Here is a 19,597-nt window from a genome sequence, read left to right as displayed (position 1 = left end):
AGGTTCTCCATATTGGTACCACTGGTAATTGTTAAAGTTTTGATGTTGCATTTACTACAAAGATTTGTATTATTTCTTTTCTTTTCCTAATCTTAATATTTTCGCTTTTAGTATAACTTTGAATAAACATGTTTCTGGTACTTTTAATAGAAAAAGTTTATTCGTCAAATGTAGAATATATAAACAGAATTTTTAATCATTTATTAGATTATAGAAAATTTCTTATTTGTTATTTACTATTTTTGTTCTCTGTGAAAGTAGATGATGCTAAATACATTTCGAAATTGAAATTTTTAGGAAATGCACATCCTCGTATCTCGCACTGGAAAACACATAATAACTTTAACAAATTGTTAAAAAATATTTTCGCGTAGAAAGTTTACGTGTATGTGTAGCCTTTTATTAATTTTATTTAATTTTACATGTATCCTTTAGAAATATTATAGTGTGTGTACATGCTTCTAACATACCAAATACTTTTAAAAAGTGCATTCTTCTATATGTCGTTTTAATTATTTGGTTTTGTTGAGTTTACAAAATGAAAAACTGTTTATATTTGAAAACATCGAGCTTGTGACTAAAATCCCTTTTCTTTCCATAGTAATGAAATTAAATATATATAAATAATAACACAGAAGTTCTCTTAATGAGTGATTTAGAAGATAATTTACGTATCTGAATAACAAGATGATAAAACTCTCCATATGAAAGTATTTATTCTATTAATCAACGTGTATTATTGTAATTTAAACTATGTAAATTTTGAAGTGAAATTAATGAACTTGAATTTTGATTAAATTTTAACCAATAATTTATGTCAGTTTAATAGCCACTTTTAATAGGATTGTTATTTATCGAAGCATTCGTGCCATTCTCTGCGATAGGACATATTTTGCTACTGCAAAATCTATAACATAATTTATTCGAACAGTAGGGTAATAGAAATTTCTATATGTAAAGCACACAAACAGCAAATTGCAACGTAATTTGCAAATTGATTGAATTGAATTTCAATTGAATTCCGTTTCATAATGTAAATCGATCTAACATAATTACCATACGTTAAAACTTTTGCTGAATTTTATGTGATAAAATAAATCCTGCTGTATAATTTATCATAATGTATAATGTAACTTAGTTAAAAAAATAGGATAACAGGAAATGTGAAAAACAGATTTGCACTTATTTGATTTTAATTGAATTCTCGATACAATTATATTTACAAGTGAAATCGATTGAATTTAATTTTAATGAATGTCATTCAATCATCTATTGAATATTGTAAGACTCATCGGTACATTCGAAGAATAAGGTAATAGAAATTTCTATGAAAAGCAAATCTATTTGGGTCAAACTGAATTCTTTAATAGGATCATGATTGTGTATATATTCATTGAATGTTATACACAATGAGACAAACTCTATTAATGTATAATTTATAATATACTGTATCTGAATAATAGAATACAAATTTATTTTATACGAAGAATAGATCCATTGATTTATACTGAATTTTCAGTATAGCTAAATTAGCAAGTGAGATTGATCGAATTGCATTTCAATTGAATTTCATTCAGTAGCCTAAATCAATGTATGTACATAATAGACACTTTTGATAGAATCATCTCATTCATTGGGAAGTCCATTCAATTGATTCACAAACATTACGAGTACATCCTATTTTACGCCTTTGTAAGTTCTTCTATCTTTATAGTAGAACGTAGAATCTCGATTATTATTATTCGAATCAATTAGTTAGAAAATAAACACGTATTTGCGATTACTTTGTAATTATGTAGACTAGATATCATCTGTTAATAGTAATTTATTTCATCTTGATACATTTTTGACGAAAGAATTTTCTACCCAAGTAGAATTCTATGCTAACTTTTTTAAGATTTTTGAGTCCTATAAAACTCAATGGAACACATGTTTTTAGATAAAAAGCTTTTAAATACCAATTTATGCTGTAATTTCTTTCTTTCGTCTTTTAATCTGTTTCTCTTATTTTCTTATTTTACAAGTCGAGTTACAACTATTTTGTTGAACTTTTCACTTCAACAAGATGATCTTCTTTTCGTCTTTCAATACCAGTTAATTGATTCGTGTCATTTAGTTGATACGTCAGTGTCTAACGATGATCCGAATACGATAACGCGATCGAACAATAAGACGTTGATATACAGAGAGAGAGTGCAATATTGTTCGGATAATCGAAACTTTGCTGTAGTTGTAAAATATTAGCAGATATCTTCCAACACTTTCCTTAGCATTATTAATATAAAATAATTCGCAGGTTCATCTACGATCGATACTCTCAACTTCGATGCTTTTTCATCAGACACGACGTCTCTTTAATCACGTTAACTGATTCACATCGATCAAAAATTCCTGACAGTAACTGCTCTCTATTGTTTCACCGGCATTATTACCTGCTTTTCTAAAATACCACGCTTAATGTATGTAAATATCAAAGGAAACGAATCTGACAATCGTGCCTCATACAATTGTAAATGGAAGCAGTTAACATCTAACGATATTCGATTCTCACGCAATAATTTGTGGCCGAGGAAAAAGAATAGATTTCTTTGCATACCAGTGTTTCCGTTAGATTGTGAACGATGCTTGTGTCTGATTAAATTTCAATAAACTGTTAACTTTGGAATATATTTCGTTAGCTTTCTTTTAGCTGTTGCGATTTTAAATGTTGCTTCGAAGCTCTGTGTTTAGTATGTTAGTTACTAAGATGTGGATCGAAATGATAAATGGTAATTCGAGGATATATAACTTCTTCGATACAATATATAAATATATTGAAGATTATTCTAACAATCTCGTTTACTACTATAATAGAATATAATTTTGTTCTCCAATCTGCAAGAATTTCAAGTTTTTTAATTTAAAAAATCCACGTTAAGCTTCTCGAGATTAGGTAATGGTACGATCAATTTCAAAGTATTTTTTAGACAGACTGCCTGATCGTTAAAATTTTTCTGATATCACCAAGATACGTAGTTCTCGTGATAAATGGGACCAAATATTCTATTTTGAAAATTACGAAATCCTTTTATTTCCTTTTTTCAAACATCAGTTAATCAATATCCTTGTATTATTATACATATTGTTATTGAAAGGAAAAATCCGCCTCGAAAGGGTTAAATTAGAATCTTAATGTAACGTCAAATTTTATATAAAAAATAATATTAAAATAACGTTAAAGTATTAATTAACCGTTTGAGTCCCAAGCAGCGCGATTATCTCGTAGACACGAGAAATCACGAAAATGATAGGTCGCCGATGATCTCCTCGCGTCGCAGTTCGAACGGTTCGCAATAAGGCGAAGAAATCGAACTTTGTATATGGTAATACAATTTATTATACAAATCCAACAGAGTGACGGTTCAAAGTGTTACAACAGACTGATTTGAGCGCTTATTTCGAAGGGTTTTTATACCGAGGTTTTAGTCCCTCTGGAAGGTTTATCGTCTGGTGTATATCAGAGGCGCCTATTCCGTTACCATTTGGTTATTGTTTCGATGGTTGTGGTATGCAAAATGTCTAGCCTATCCTATTACTGTTTCTGAGCGTGTGACCTTCTTGAGTGTGTGACACGATCGTGCTGTTTAGATTTTGTGTCGAAAAGTCCCAATACATTTGAACGTTATGGACGACTGACGGTATTTTCTATTTCATCGTTATTTTCTCGATAATTTTTATTGAACAAAACTTGGAACATTTATAAACTAATAGTACGTATATATAATAATATAGATGTATTTCACAAAGTAAGAAATATGACGGCTTGTTTCTCTTCGCAATCGATTAAGACAAACGCTGTCGCGCTGTTCGGTATTTTCGACGTTCAGAAGTTCAAGCTTAAATTCAGCGATGAATAACGTACATTAGCTGAATATTTCAATTAATCAGCAGAAGGCTGCGCGCGATCTTCAAATTTTCGATTGAAAATCGATTTATCCTAGGGAAAGGGTTAAAAGTTGCCTACGGTGGCTCGTTACACCGTAACACGCAGCCGTTAGCTGCACGCGCTTCCACCATTTGCCGTTCTGCAACGCTTTGATGCGTAGTTTTTGTCGAAAGTGAAAGGTTACACGCGCCATGCGATATCTGTAAACGAGTGTCTGCGTTTCGTCCAAACCTCTCTCGACAAGTGGAATCAAATATGATGATACAAATCGATTTCGTTCAGAGGCGATTACGTAAGTAACTTCTATGTCGCTGTAGGCTATGCTGCGTGTCCTAATTTGGCGCTTTCGGGCGGAACCTCTTCAGCCAGTCTGAAACGATCTCGAAGGAAATAGCTCGAGGCAATTTCCTCCGTACAACTCTGATTCGGAGAACGTTTCCAATTAGTGGTTTATGAATATCTATCTTTCCATCTTAATTAGGAAAGTAAACAGCACTTTGTGGATTTTAACTATCGATCATATGCTATTTATCTTATTTCATCGTGCTTACCGATTTTCATCGTTCTGTTTCAAAATTTCTAATTTTCAAGTGTTTCATTTCAAATCAATTTCAATGGTTGTTCAAGTGTCCGCACGTACGCGGACACAAGAGCATTGGATTTTTAGTTAGTTTTCTATTTAATATCGCGTTTAGATTAGAATGTTTTTCGATAATTGAATCGCTTAGGCGATTAAATTTAATCGAAAATTTCAGCTATATGTAGCAAATATCTTAGCTAACTTTTCAGATTTACTTAAATTTTCGTAAATATTCTTAACTTAGGAATGAACGTATGCAGTGGCTACAAAAAGTATTTGTACAACACTGCAGCTATTTTTTTGCATTCATATACTAATTAATTACATTCGATTATATCAAATTTCGTATCATTTAATAGCACTTACTGTCATATAATTATAAAATTTTGATATATCTTCGTATGACGAATAGATTGTATGTCAGAAAATTGAGCACACATTCTATTCAAAGAAGAAAACAGTTTTAGAGAAGAAGTTGTATGTAATTATAATCTGTAAGTTCATACTTTATGGTTACAAGTTTCACTGACCTATAATCATATAGAATCACGTACGCATCTTAAAGCCAAGTAATCTCGAGGCTCGTCTTATCGACAAGTTAAGAAGCGAAACTACAAATGACCTTCGGCGATAAATCGTTAATCCGATTTTAAAAATGGCTGCCGCCCTACATATTAACATTAAATATAACGTCCAGCGTCAGAAAACAAGATGACCTTGAATTCTCTTTAACGCCTCCACCATAATTTTTTAATCCCTTCGACCTTCTCTAATTGCCAATATGTGTGTCTTCTTCTGCACTTTCATTCATTCCAAAATTATACCAAAACAATAATAATAGCAATGATACGCAAAAAACTCACCGAGAATTGACCCTTTGAGTGCTGTGGGCGCATATAGGTGTCTAGGTTGGGGTTAGGTTGGGTTGCTAGTTTGTTTCTCTCTCCTCTCTTCCCTACTTCCTTTGCTGTCGTACACCTCAACATTTGCCTTATCTGTTGTACTCCTAACCCTTTGAGTGCTGTGGGCGCGCATATAGGTGTCTGGCGGAAGCTATCGGTGTGGACTAAGGACATATATATGCGTTTTCTGTAAGTGCCCGGCATGGACTAAGGACGCATGTATGGGTTTTTCAATTTTTCCGAACACCTACGCAGAAGTAATACTATTACGTTTGTGTGAAATAAATATAAATGCATTCCTTACGGCAGTAAACAAATGCCAATAGTGGCTCCTTATTGTTGAAGTGGTCACCACTTGTAAGAAAACTCTACATCTGGTTTTTTTTAGTTTTCTCAAGCACTGAATTTTTCACACACAACTAAATTATTAACTTGTGTTATATTTAATAAATTTAGTTTTCTAGTTTATTACCCAAATTCTAGTTAACTGTAAATTTCAATGTTTATAATAAATAATTAAAAATAACTAAAAAATAACGCTCTTGAATCATTTAATCTCGTACAAAAGAATTACTATAACTTATTACGATTTGCGCTTTGAATAGTCAATCAACAGAGTTCAGTCTAACGAAAAAGTATTCCGTCTACAGCGATCGTCAGCGCTAGACGCGCGCCGTCCGTACGGACGACATAGGCCGCGAGTATTCAGCACTCAAAGGGTTAATGCCGTAAGTCAATTCACCACTATTTTTCACAAGGTCGTACACTCTGTTTGTTACTGTACGAAATTCATTATATTTTCCCAAGTCACGAAAACGTGTCATCATAAAGAATAAAGTTAGAATTTAATTGCCTACGATATTAGAAGAATGATACTTGTAGGAATCGAAATACTCGACTAAATTCGAATTCTCTAAATATTATCTTACAGCACAGAGGCAGAATGTGAACTTTTTAGTGAATCAGAACTTTGAACGGCTGAAATAGACGAGAGTATAAAGTAAACGAAAGGATAGAAAATGAATTACATATTTTACGACAATTTATAAAATAAGCGGAATGGTGGCGATTTGCACATGGCGCGAGGTTAGTGTGAATTTACTTAATATTTTGAAACAACGAGAATTATCTATGTATATATGTATATTTTGCTAACAGTACTGCAACGAATGTTTATACATACCATTCGTTTTGGTAACATTTACTCGAACCAAAGGTTGAATCATCGTCGGAGCATTGCGCGTATTTCAACGTGTTTTCTCTCGTTGCAAGATGTGATACTCCATGGTTCTGGCGAAACGCAATAGTTAGTTGACTGTCTTAAGAGGCGTGTAACACCTGATCTTCTGGCCAACCTTGGTAGATTCGTAACGATCGATCTACTTTTTCTCGAAATACACGATAAACTAGACAACGAATATCTATTAGGTCATCCCATAAGTTCGTTCCGTTTTTCGAGCGGTTATATATGTTAAGATCGTTTACATACCTTTCAGTTTCATGAAAAAATGTAATTCCCCTCACGTTGTACAACTTCTTCCCATTTTTCAAGCGCATTGGTCCCTTATCGCCGTATGTTTAGAAATCGACACATGAGTCATATACATGTACACAAAAGTCGGCACGAACTTATGGGATGACCTAATAAATGTGAATGAGACGCGGGAAAAGACAATACTTTCACGAACTTGCTCCCGTCATGGCTATCATCACGGCTACCATTACTCCGATTTTAGTCCGAAATTTGTCGCAATTTTACTATCAGATATCTCTCGATTGATAGGAAAAATAAATTAATGCAAAATTTTTATGATTTATTTCAACAACGTTCTAAAGTCCGTATATTTATATTTGTATTTCTATATTTTTCTTGTACTAGGCGAATACAAGAGTTCTTGATGTTATAAAAAATATAAGGAATATTTTTTAATATTTTAGTTTATGCCCTACAGTGATTCACAAAAGTATTCGAACATTTATCACAGAAAATTTCTATGAATGTGTCATGCGCGTCGTATGAAATATTTCCACATTCGCGTTGTAACGAGATGCGAAATAAAATATAGAGAATGCGCGTAAAGTGGAAAAATATGTAAACTATATAAAAAATGAGATACTCGTGCAAATTCCACTTCCGTAGTTATATTCCTATACAAGAATTGAGAATTGTCTAGAATCATATTCCGCGAATTTCATTCCAAAATTCCATTCCCAGAATGAACTCGAATCGACGGATAAATTTTTGTCCATCTACCATGAAACCTACTAATATATATGCGTACGCAAAACACGGCGCGATTTATTTGGGGCGGTTTACGATACGTTGGATTGTTTAGACTGTCCGGATGTTTTATGCGTACGATGCACCATCCGCGATACATTATCGTGTGTAATGCACGAACGCATAAACACACTCGTCGATGGTTAATACCCTAAAAGGGCTGAAAGAGACGCTGGATTCCTCTTGGAACATAGAAAACAGAGAAAATCGGAAGCCAATCATCGAGACGTAATCAAGGCTGTCACTTACTTTATTGTAAAATCTAAAATGTTATGAGTTTGTGACCAAGAAGTTAGTATTAAAAACCTAGTAACGGAGAATGCAAGAAAAGAAAATCAATTTAATCAAATTTGTTTGATCGAATATGAATATAAATTTATAATTAACAATTATTCTCAAACACATTTATTATTACCCAACTGCGAATATTTCTGCAATTTCATATTCTGATCCTCCACAACCGCTAGAAAATTGCTTATTAGTTCCTTTTTGCAGAGTGAAATAATTTCTCCTTTTTACCTCGTCTCGACTGTTTTCACTGCTGAGCCAGCGCATGGTTGTTAAGAACTCATAAAATTGAATGACTCTCTAACTGCAGTTTATTTTTCCAATTTATTCGTCTTATCTTGAACTCTGATTGTTTGCGATAATAAAACTCTCAGCTTTGTATTCTTCGTGAAACGCTGTTTAATATTTTCAAATAAATTTTGCAGTTTCTTCTATAATCAGTATTGCGATACAGTATTGCAATATTCTATTTACACGTTTAGCATCTTATTTAATATTTTATTTACTATTAGAGTCTATATATTTGTCATCTTTCATCGGTATTAAATAGATCCAACACTAATTCAAAGAAATTATTCTACGAAACTCCAGGGATTGTTATTTTTTTTCTTTTTGCAATAATTTGAAGAGCCTGACAATGAGAGCAATAGAAAGATAAAAGGGGAGAATAATCCTATATTTTGTATTATATTCTCAAATCTTTGTCGATAGAAGAAAACCAGATTTATTGCAAAAATAAAAGCGACGTAGAAAGTTATATAATTACTTTACTAACTTAGATATCAAAGGAAGAGAAACTCTCTTTTCCTCTCGGAAACGAAACGTTCACTGTTGCGTTTCTCAGTTTAAAAACCTAACAATGTTCATTAAAATTATTCCAATTGCTTTCACGCCTCTATTACTTTGCATTTCGACAGTGCAAGATTATTCGCGACAAACTTACCTGCTTTGTGATCTACTTACTTAATCAGCCGCAAAGATTTCGTAGCTAGTAGGTGCATATCGTTAGATCTCTTTCTCGATCGTCCTATTTATTCTTTCCCGTTCCACTAGATCGACGTCAACGATTTCACGACCACTGAATTTTTCTTGTCGAACAGACCAGTAGATTGAAAACATGATCGATCGATGAATAACCCTCTACACCTCACGTACGAGTACGATACCGGTTAGAAGTTTCGTATTGATACATCGTATTATAAAAGCTGAGAAGCTAAAACAGAAGTCAGTATTAGTATTAATCGTATTAGAATAAATACTCTGCTACTCCAAAAAATTCTTCCATAAAAGAAACCTGACAAAGTAAAAAAATATTAATAATGGTATCTATACTATTAATTTTAAATCAGTGTACATAATTTATTAGAGCCACAGGAGAGATAATATGTTGTTTTTCACGTAAACAATACATAGTAATTGCCTTAAAGATAAGATAATTTCAAGTGAAAATACAATACAAACTTAAAAGTCTACTTCACGATAGTATTTAATCAAAGAATAAAATTTCTTTTGTAATCGAGTTAATTGAAAATTTATCGTTAATTTATCGAAGAATCCAAAATCTCGATCAAAGATGCATTAAGTGTTCTTTATTGATTTAAATAATTTTAACAATTATACAATACCACATGCAATGGATATCACTGCATTAATCTGTGCAGTTATTAAATATTTTAATTTACCGTCACGAAATCTGTTATTCATATATGTGTCAACACGTATATACACAAAGATAGGTATTGTTATCATCTGATATCATAGTACGATATTGTCGATGAACGGTAAACACTAACTGCGTTATCTTGTCATTACGTTTACTCCTTCAAAATTTCACATCATCAAACAGGAAATCCTCGATAATTACCTCTTTCGCGATATTTGATACTCGTGCGTACGCGGAAATTTCACACTGTGGATGAACCGCATACGAAACTGTGTCTCCATAGACATGTTGTAACGACTGCTCTTTTACGGTTCGTTCTTTCCTGTTGCGTTAATTAACGTGAAATCTTATACGATCACGGAGTCGACACGCGTGTTAAACATCCGTTGTATTATTTAATTCCTCTTCGTGCAAAAAGCAGACTTCTTTAACGCAGTATTGACGTCACGATTCTTTATTTACATTGATTAACTTGATTGATGTAGAAATAAAGCGGAGAAATAACACGCGATTCCTATTTATCCGTATGGAATGATAAATTAGCAATGTTTCGTAGAAGCATAGCAGAATCTCGATTGGCAAAGCTTTGAACATTAATTAATGGAGCATTTGGGGATGATAAATGGATCGTGTAAAAGTAACTGAAGAAGAAAAATCAGAATTGAAAGAAATTGTTAAGAAATCATCCGATCGTACCAACGATTCGGTAATTTTCTGACGAACCTTATGATCGTGTCAATAAACTTTTCTCATGGTCCAGCCAGATTTAAATAGCGTTAAAAGCTATAAGAGCGGTGTATGGATGGATGGTTCTGTATAAAAGGCGAGATAAAATGGTTTGTTTAGACGATCATCGAGATCGAGAGCGTGTATGCAAGGCGTTAAATCTTTTAATCCGGCAGGATGCGTGTTAACTGTCTCGCACAGAGCCGGCAGACACGTTCGTGACGTTGAATGCGGGGATCATTGACCAACCCGGAGAACGTTTTGCATGTTACATATAGCAAATATCGATAACTTATTACCGCGACATCTGCGGCTGACGGTAACGTTAGTATTGGGTTGGCAATTAAATGATTGCGGATTTTATCAATACCACCAAATGACAACATGCGCAATCATTTAGTTGCCAATTCATATATATAGAGCAATCGTAAAATGATACGCAGGGAAAGATGATTTCTCGTCTAAAAGTAAGTCGACAATGTAGAATAAAAGTTTTCATACAACGTCATCTTCGAAAAGATGGAATTCGAACATTTATTTAGTATAAATAAACTTGGCTAATTCTATATGCAGAATTCTACTTGTACAAATATATTAAAAACGAGAATTCAAATTTATTCATTTAGGGCTCCGTTGCGGAGAAAATAGAATTTAATTATGTTCAATCAAGAACTAGGAACGAGATGTGAATCATCTTTTTGTTTACTTTCATACAGGATATTGCTAATCTCGAATACTTTCCAGGAAGCTTTCTAGCGATATCGATATCGATTCAATAAAAAATTACTATTATCTAGGAGGCGTGTTCGTATTATCACTTTAGTTCCACTCTAATTCCGGTTGAAAGTTTAGAAACAACATAATTCAACATCCCATCTTCGATTGTAGATAGTTTGTTCCGTATGATTAGAACTTCTTTAAAAATTGAAAACTTCTTTAAAAACGTCGTAGAATGCTTCATAATCTTAACATAACGGAAACAAAAACCCAGTGGCTAGCATTTATTATATAACAGCCTAATAATTGGCACGACACAGTAATAATAAAAGGTAATGATTAATAGTAAAAGCAATATCTCGTTTTATATGAGCGATTCTTCTGATCAAACTTCAGGAATTTCCAATTTGCATAAAAATAAAAGGCTAGCTTTTAATTACTAATTTAATATTCCTATATCAAACCTTAGGTAAGTATCTACTCAAGCAAACATAATCAAGGAAATTGTGTTTTTATAGCCACCTTGAAATATGCATCAACTTTACACGTGACAAGTTTCACCTAAGTACACGTGCCACCTAATGGTATATACCTAGCAGTTAGACCATCAATTAATCAAAAATTAATCGTGTTGATAATTAAATCGTTAGGTGTATGGCCACGCGTTAGGCGAGGGAAATACGTAGGTTGTCCGAAAATTTTCTTTCGTCTTATAAAGAAATAATAAACGCGCGATGTTTTTTGTTTTATATTAGTTTACTGAATTATGCACGAACGTAATGATGGAAATGTAACGAAATAAATTATACCTAATTCAATAAAATAATGTAAAACAGAAATTGTTGTTCGTCTATTATCGTCTTATGAAACAAAAGTAACTTTTCGGACAACCTAATACGTTTATTAGAGTTTTGAGAAAGGGAATTTAGGAAGAGGTCTAACCTTTTGGGAACAAGAACGGAAAATAGCACTCGTCGGAATTTCAACTTGAAATATCGAGCCGCGTATAGTGTATAGAGGTCGAGTGTTCGCACGTGCTAGATCCACGTACAGTAAGTGCAAAAAGTGTTCATGCATATCTCTCCTTTTTTCTTTTAACACTAAAATTACCGACAATTTATTGCGTAATAGTATAATTGAAACAACTGCGCCACTATATCTTGCATTTGTCGCATATCGACTATTCTCAAACGTATTCTGATGCTATATTTTTGATTCTTTTAGTATATACTTTAATTACAATTATTCGAGTCTTTGCTATTATTTTGCATATATCGTAATGCGATAAAATTGGTTTTTAAAAATTATTTTTCAATTATTATTTCATTTCTATTGCTAATTACTGTACGCACCTGATATGCTTTATAAAAGGACTGGATTATTTAAAAAATTGCGTATCTTCAAGTTTCCTAAGCTATAAATCAAATAAAAGAGATCCCTTTGTAGAAAGATCGTTACACAAGTGCTACAGGTAATATTGAAATAATTATATACCTGAATAAATTTTATCGAAATTCAACATTTTTAGCTTTTCTTTAAAAGGTAATCAATATTATTTTCAATCGTTAATCTGTTATTTAACCTATAGCACTTATGAGCGATAGTATATACAGAAATACCTATAATTGGAATTACAGTTATTTTGCGAAGTGCTTCTTTTATTTTCATTTATCGAAGATGAGTAATCCTACTTTAAGATGCGGATCAATAATTCATTCGAGCTTATTCAACGACTGGCCAGACGTCGATATCAAATATTTATTTTGCATTATACGTTTATCTATTAAGAATCCCTATAGCTGTCGCTGATTCATTCTGGGAAATACCTTCTAAACTGGTCGGCTAAAAAGGCTTAACTTTGCGAACGTCAAAATTCTTATCGTGCTGATTATCAATGTTTTTCGAAGCTTCTATTTTGGATGGATCATCGGTCGAAATAATCTGATATAATTTCTGTAATTTTAATTGATGAATCATCTATGTTAATGTTTGATCTTGTATGTACCGTGTGTTTCTGAATATCTATACCCATAAATAAATGAATACCGTTATAATGATAATAAATAGATACATATATTACGTAGATTATACGTAATTATTAAAATTCTGCGAATGTTCATGCAAATTTTCGTTTTTATGAACACAATTAAAGAATTGAAAGCTAGTAAACGGAGGCTTGTTCTGTTAGCTAGATATCGTAATAAGTATCATAACTATATTTATGTGCATAATATATATGTATTGATCTATGTAATTAATTTACATTTGTAAAAACAGGAAAGCTAAAATCTATTATTTTAACAAGTTTGCTAGTTCCAACGTTAGCTTGCGAAGAAAATTTCGCTACTGCCGAATTTGCGATAAATATAAAAATGTTAAAGCAACAGAAATCATGGTTTATCTAGTTTCTAATCGAAACAAACGTCTGAAATTTCATGATTTATTAAATATTATTTTATGATTTATCAAAATCTTTGTTTAATAACAGAGATTGAAAAACTAGATTGAAAAAGAAATTTTCGTAAGATTACGATAAAGTCAATGTGGCATTTAATCGTGGAGAATTCGTACATATAGGTAAGCGCTTCGAGCGAATTATGTAAAATTGATACTTCTCGTAAATGGTAGCAACTAATTGAAGATCAAACCTTACGCTGTTAGCTAAAAGTAAATGTTATTAGTTTAAAGATTTCATTCGGTGTTAGTTAACTCTTACATGACAAGTAATAAATTTTATGAGCGTAATAAAAGCGTTGTGAATATTGAAACTGCTTTTCAAAATCGCATAATTGTAAGATATATGTAACGTATCGACGAATGATAATCGTAAATTTGATTATTCAATTAGATATTTTATGATAGATATAGAGAAAATAAGCGATATTTCTTAACTTAGTATAACTGAAACCTTTAATCTTTGAAATCATCGTCGAGGTAAAAACAAGAAGGCGGAACACATGTATTCGATGTTGAAAGATACATAAAACATTTAGAATACATAATAAAGTTTGAACAAAGATCAGCGTGAAAATTCATTCGTGTTTCTAAAATGATATGGTAAAATATGATAAACAGCTGGTTTAACATGTGGTTATTTACATAATTATTTTTTCGAAATAATAATTCACATTCACAAGAGTATCATTGAATAAACGAAACAGTAAATAAATAATTTATAAACAAGCAATAAATAATTTAATTCTTATTTCTATTGAACTTTGCAATAAAAATTTAGACCGCAAAATATAACCATACCTACCACTTTGCCAGATTGCAAATTTCTATGAATTTATGAGTTTAAAGGTGAAGTTTGGTGCAATCTTTTTACTTAGATATTGAATTGCTTTTCTTTGAAAATTTATTTCTCTATTCAAAAGATTGACGTTATAATAGTGCAAAAATAAGAAAAGAAAAAAATGCGCAAAGTCATGAACAAACAGAAACTGATTCTTATTTAACATCACAAAGTATTGCAAATGCGTTTAGGTCTATCCGTAGATAAACAAAAAATTGTTAGCACAAAGTATCGCAAACAGGCGAATGAAATATCTCACGAATAACGAGAAAAAATTTAGGATTTTGACGAAAGTAATGGCGCAAGAGTGAACGAAATTAACGTAAAACGATGGAATTTTGCAGGACTTGGTCGAAAACCTTTAATTCCCGATCGTTATAGATTTAAAAAGTATGAAAAAAAAAAAAATGTCGGTTCCAGGGGTTCGCAGATAAGCTGCTCGAGATAAGACGAACCCAATGGGAAGACAAAGCGTGCATAATCGACGCGTTCGACAGCTTTCTTCGAGACAATCGACGAATCGGTGTCGAATACATTTTCGCTCCTTTTTCTTCAGTGTTTGCGATCGATTCGCTGACCTCGGAATGCAAATGAGAAACGGGCAGAAGAGATACGCGTCGCACATCTACGTTGAAAACTCACCGGGACTTTTTAATCTCTCAGCGAAGACGTCAGCCGTATAAAACGACGTGCCGACGAATAAATACGACCTGTAAGTCAGTTTTCACGATAACAGCTCGTCCCCTTGTTTCATCGTCCAAATTCAGTTGTTTTCATTCTTCTTTGCGCGTGTAAATTATGCGGCTGTGTTCATCGTAATAGCGCAACGAAACACGCTAATTGCCTATCCGAGAATAAACCGAAATTGTAAAATATATATTTCTTTTCTGTACGCAGCTTCTTTATCGAGATAATCGATGTTTAAAAATCGTTCGTTGTTAAAACGCGCGGAAGTTGTATAATTTCTTGAAAATGTCTTAATTTGAAGATTTTATTAAATTAAAATTACATTATTTAACAGTAAAATACTAAATGCTGGGTCAATTAAACTGTGTGAAGGATTTTATTTTTTAACATTAAGAATTGAAATAAGAAATTTTTCAAACGTGTTGCTTCCTTTGTCTCATACAAATTTCTCAAAATTACGTTAGAGTAAAACATTACGATTCTTAAAATTGTGATTTCTGAAAGTATCGAAACGTTTCAATTTAATTATCGATTCTAATAATCCAGTAATACACTGAACCATATTCATATTCAGAATTGCATAAATAAAATCTAATTAAAAATTACACGTACATTTACACGAAGTTTCAAAATAGATCGTCTCGAGAACGAAGCTTTGTAGAAAAATGATTTACATATTTCATAATTTCGATTTACTTTCACATAAGAAGTTAGCTAGTCTACATTTGTAAATAATGCCATTATCGATCTAATTAATACTCTCACACATGATATATGCAAGATCCTCGATCCTGCACGTGTTTGAAAAGTCAGTCAAAATTACGATCGTCGAAAGATCCCGGACCAGCACCCTTCGTACATACTCTCGTTTAATCATCGTTCAGATAAGCGTGAAGTATCATTGCTCACAATCAGTCGCGAGCGTCGCATTGAACGGGGATGAATGCAAATGATGCACGTCTCTTCAGTCCTGTCATCGTTTCAATGTACACCTAGACGAACCTGTTTCCTCGCACGTGACCGAGAATAATTAATTAGCAGAAGATTCGTGTCCCTGAATAAGATCGTTCGCGATCAATTCGAGACGCGTTTATATCAAGTTGCTCGTAAAGATTGTAGCCTTCAATTGTTTTTAACAATCGATGTTAAGTGGGTCTCCTCAGGTATATGTTACACGAATGTAATTATATTTTCGTTCACAAATGTTATGACCCGCTATTGTTTTGTATAAAAAATCTGATTATTGATCCAATTATATAATTATATAAATAATATAATTGGTCCAATTTACTAAGAGCAAATGATTAATCCATCGAAATTTCGTATTTACGCAGAGATAATGATGCAAAAGTTAGTAAAAATAATCGTAATACTTTGGTATCTGGAACTAAAGAAAATAAATCTCCCTAATTTTAAAAAAAGCTTATTTTAGTATTTTTACTGTACTTGAAATAAAGAAATAGAAAAATTAAAGGAGAACGAACAGGATCGAAACACCAAGGACTAAGACATAAAAGGTATATAGTAATCTGTATAATAAATTAGACATACTTAGATACATAGGCAAGTAAGATTTAGGTTTAAGGAATAAATTAAGACAGAAACAAAATGTAATAAGGGCGTATATACACAACAAAATTGTAATAGGCGTAAGTCTGGATACAATAAACGAATAAAATACAATAAAAACGAATACGATACGATACAGTACAATACCTAAAATTATGAAAGTAGAATATTTTGATTTAATAATTAAAACAGTTACTTTAAATATCTCAGTACTTAAAGTTATCTTAAAATTCTTGCAAAACTGTTTTGGGAACAATATAACGCTGTGGCAGCAACATCAGCCAAAGGCAGCTCGCGAAACAAAAGATAAAGAGGAGTATTTCGCAACGTGTCGTTTACTATTTAATCCAGAGGACAGTCGAATCGTGTTCGGATCGATCTGCCTATCATTCGCGGGCATCTTGTCGCGACGCGACGTTATGCACGATCTGTTTTCAGATGATGTCGCTACGAGACGACAACACATCATTCGAATAAAGCACGATGAATTGCATTTTGTATCGGGCGGTACGTTCATTACTTGGCGAGGGTCGCGAGAAAATGTGCATATGCGAATCTGTATGTACATATGAAAATAGACGACCGTATTTCATACAGTCAACTTGATGTATTGGTTTGTTTCGGAAATTCCAGATACTGAAGGTAATTTCAAAAAGAAAAATTTAAAGAAATATATCATTATTGAATAAATTCAAACGTTTCTCGCGTTAGTGACTTTTACCGATTTTTTAAATATCGTGGAAAAAATTTTTCATCTTTTTCAACAATTTTTTAAACTAATTCTTCTACCGCGCACTATACGCTATTTTCTGTTCTACTATACACTACAATTAAAAAATTACGCGTTAATAAATAATAATTACATTTTATTATCACGATATTCGTACGTTGAGCTTTCAAGACGCGTTTGATGTTGCGCTATTTCAGTGAACAAATATTTTATGGAATATATTAAAACTATTGCAAATGCGATCATAATTTTTTATCTCTCAAACACAAGTTTAATTAAAATGTATTTTATGCTTTGTTTACGAGCCACGAAGTAATACTTTTTGTGCTACAAATTGTATTTAGGGTGCAGTCTACGAAATCTAAACTATCAATTCGCATTCTGCGTTAACCTAATCTAAGCCCTGTAGAGTATGTTTGAGGTCAATGAACTACATAGCATTCAACGAAAGCTACCACTGAAACCAGCAGTGAATTCGCATACAGTATCGAACGAAAGCCACCGTGGTAATCGATGAACTCAGGTGCCTCAGAATATATAGATATATTCGAAAGAAATGCAGTTTTATACAATTTATCTAAGTAGAAGTAAAAAATTTAAATAGCAAGCTAGACATTCATGTTTCAAGCAATCGGTACTTTATTTTGCACAAATAATAAGTTTCGAAAATTGAGAGAAATAGAAAAGTGCATTTTTTTAATTTTTTACACGCAATACAAATAAATTAATTAATTTAATTTGTCGTAGGTTTCCTTAATGATGCAACTATGAATATTTTTAAATTGAATGATATTTTCGCATTTTTTGAGCGTTTATAACATGGATTAACAAAAGCCTAATAGCATAGATTTATTATTATGCATTGTTATAATATTAAAAATAGTACAAATTTTATGAGTTTCTTTAATCCAAATACATACATTAATTAAGTGATTTGTATGTATTTATAAGAAATTTGTAGGAACAACAACAAACAAAATGCAAAAGATATTAAAAACTATGTGAGTTATCTAGAATATAATACTCGTTATAATATTTAGAAAATGTGACTGTGTATAAATATTCGCATTCTAGTGGTTCTACTGCGTGCACTTAACGTGTTTAAATATGATTTAACAATTTTTGACAAATTGTACTCTATTCGTTCTTATCTACTTTAACTAAAGATAGACCACGTATGTTGTTCATCACTTGCATAGCAACTGCAACGTCTCACTACCGTAGAACAAAAATCGTTGAAAATTGAAATAGCTTAATTTTAGAGTAAATTGTCTGCGATCGGTTAAGAAAAGTTGACGAGCACGCGATATCCTGGGTCTTTCGCGATATTCCTCGCATAGCGGTCGTTGAACACGAATAACAGTCGTGCAATCGAGCCATCGGATGCACATCTGTGGCGAAAACATGCAAAATGAATAAGCTGGAGGAAACGCATACAATTAGATTTACATAATTACACGTGTGTGCCACCGGTTTTTATCTGATTGACTTCGAAAGTTGAATTTCGAAACCGAGATCCCCATGTATGTCCCTCTTTTTCTATTTATTTTTCTCTTTCCACCTGTAATTAAGTGAATCTATTTCAAGCGGACACGCATTCGTGTAACCCTTTTACAGTAGCACGCAGAATATATAATTCATGCTTTTTGCTGTTCGTGTTAGGTTTAGTATTTTATACATTACGACGATATTTTCTTGTATAAATCTGTTTTTCTCGATAAAATATTTGAAATGAATATCATTTTCTTTCAACCCCGTCGTTCACTTTGTTTCTTTTCTCTTCATATATTTTCTTTGCAAATTTTTGAACACTGTTTTCGAATATACAGAAAGAAAGTAAGATTTAAATATATTGAATATTAATACTCTATAATATAACGCAATAAGATAGTAATATAATATGTATATATAGTAACTAAGAGATCAATATAGGAATAAATCAATGTGTAAGAAATTCGAAATAAGAACCCAATGTCCTCCTTGCAATAGGAGATACAAATCTAAAGTAAAAATAAAATTAAAAAGATATGTTGAAAGTGAACATTTAAAAGCTACATTTTAATAATATCTAGTATATATAATGTTCATGCCAGATCACAGAAACACGAAAAACATAGCAGGCTTAAATAAAAACTTTTGTTTTATCTCGTTCAAACAATTAAAATAGGAGTAAGATCAGTATCATATTTCTCATATAAAACATCTCAGCGTGTGAATTAGTAAATACGATAAAT

General features: G+C 32.2%; 1 protein-coding gene and 1 long non-coding RNA gene across 8 annotated transcripts in view; one reads left to right on the top strand and one right to left on the bottom strand.

Moving 5' to 3' along the window:
- LOC100649040 (GRAM domain-containing protein 2A) overlaps window positions 1–19,597 on the top strand; it is a 78,819-nt gene that overhangs the window by 40,024 nt on the left and 19,198 nt on the right. The gene's annotated exons all lie outside the window — the stretch shown is intronic.
- Window positions 1,271–9,964, bottom strand: LOC125385245. 2 transcript variants are annotated; one of them, XR_007224308.1, is made up of 5 exons: window positions 9,841–9,964; window positions 8,940–9,189; window positions 6,897–8,607; window positions 6,591–6,813; window positions 1,271–5,571 (listed from the first exon to the last, which is right to left on the bottom strand). It is a non-coding gene; the product is annotated as an uncharacterized LOC125385245 (long non-coding RNA). The 2 variants fall into 2 exon arrangements; XR_007224309.1 differs by lacking the exon at window positions 1,271–5,571 and having other exon boundaries at window positions 6,450–6,813.

Source organism: Bombus terrestris, chromosome 6 (assembly GCF_910591885.1).
Source record: "Bombus terrestris chromosome 6, iyBomTerr1.2, whole genome shotgun sequence".
Classification (NCBI taxonomy): domain Eukaryota; kingdom Metazoa; phylum Arthropoda; class Insecta; order Hymenoptera; family Apidae; genus Bombus; species Bombus terrestris.
This window is presented reverse-complemented; position numbering and strand designations above follow the sequence as displayed.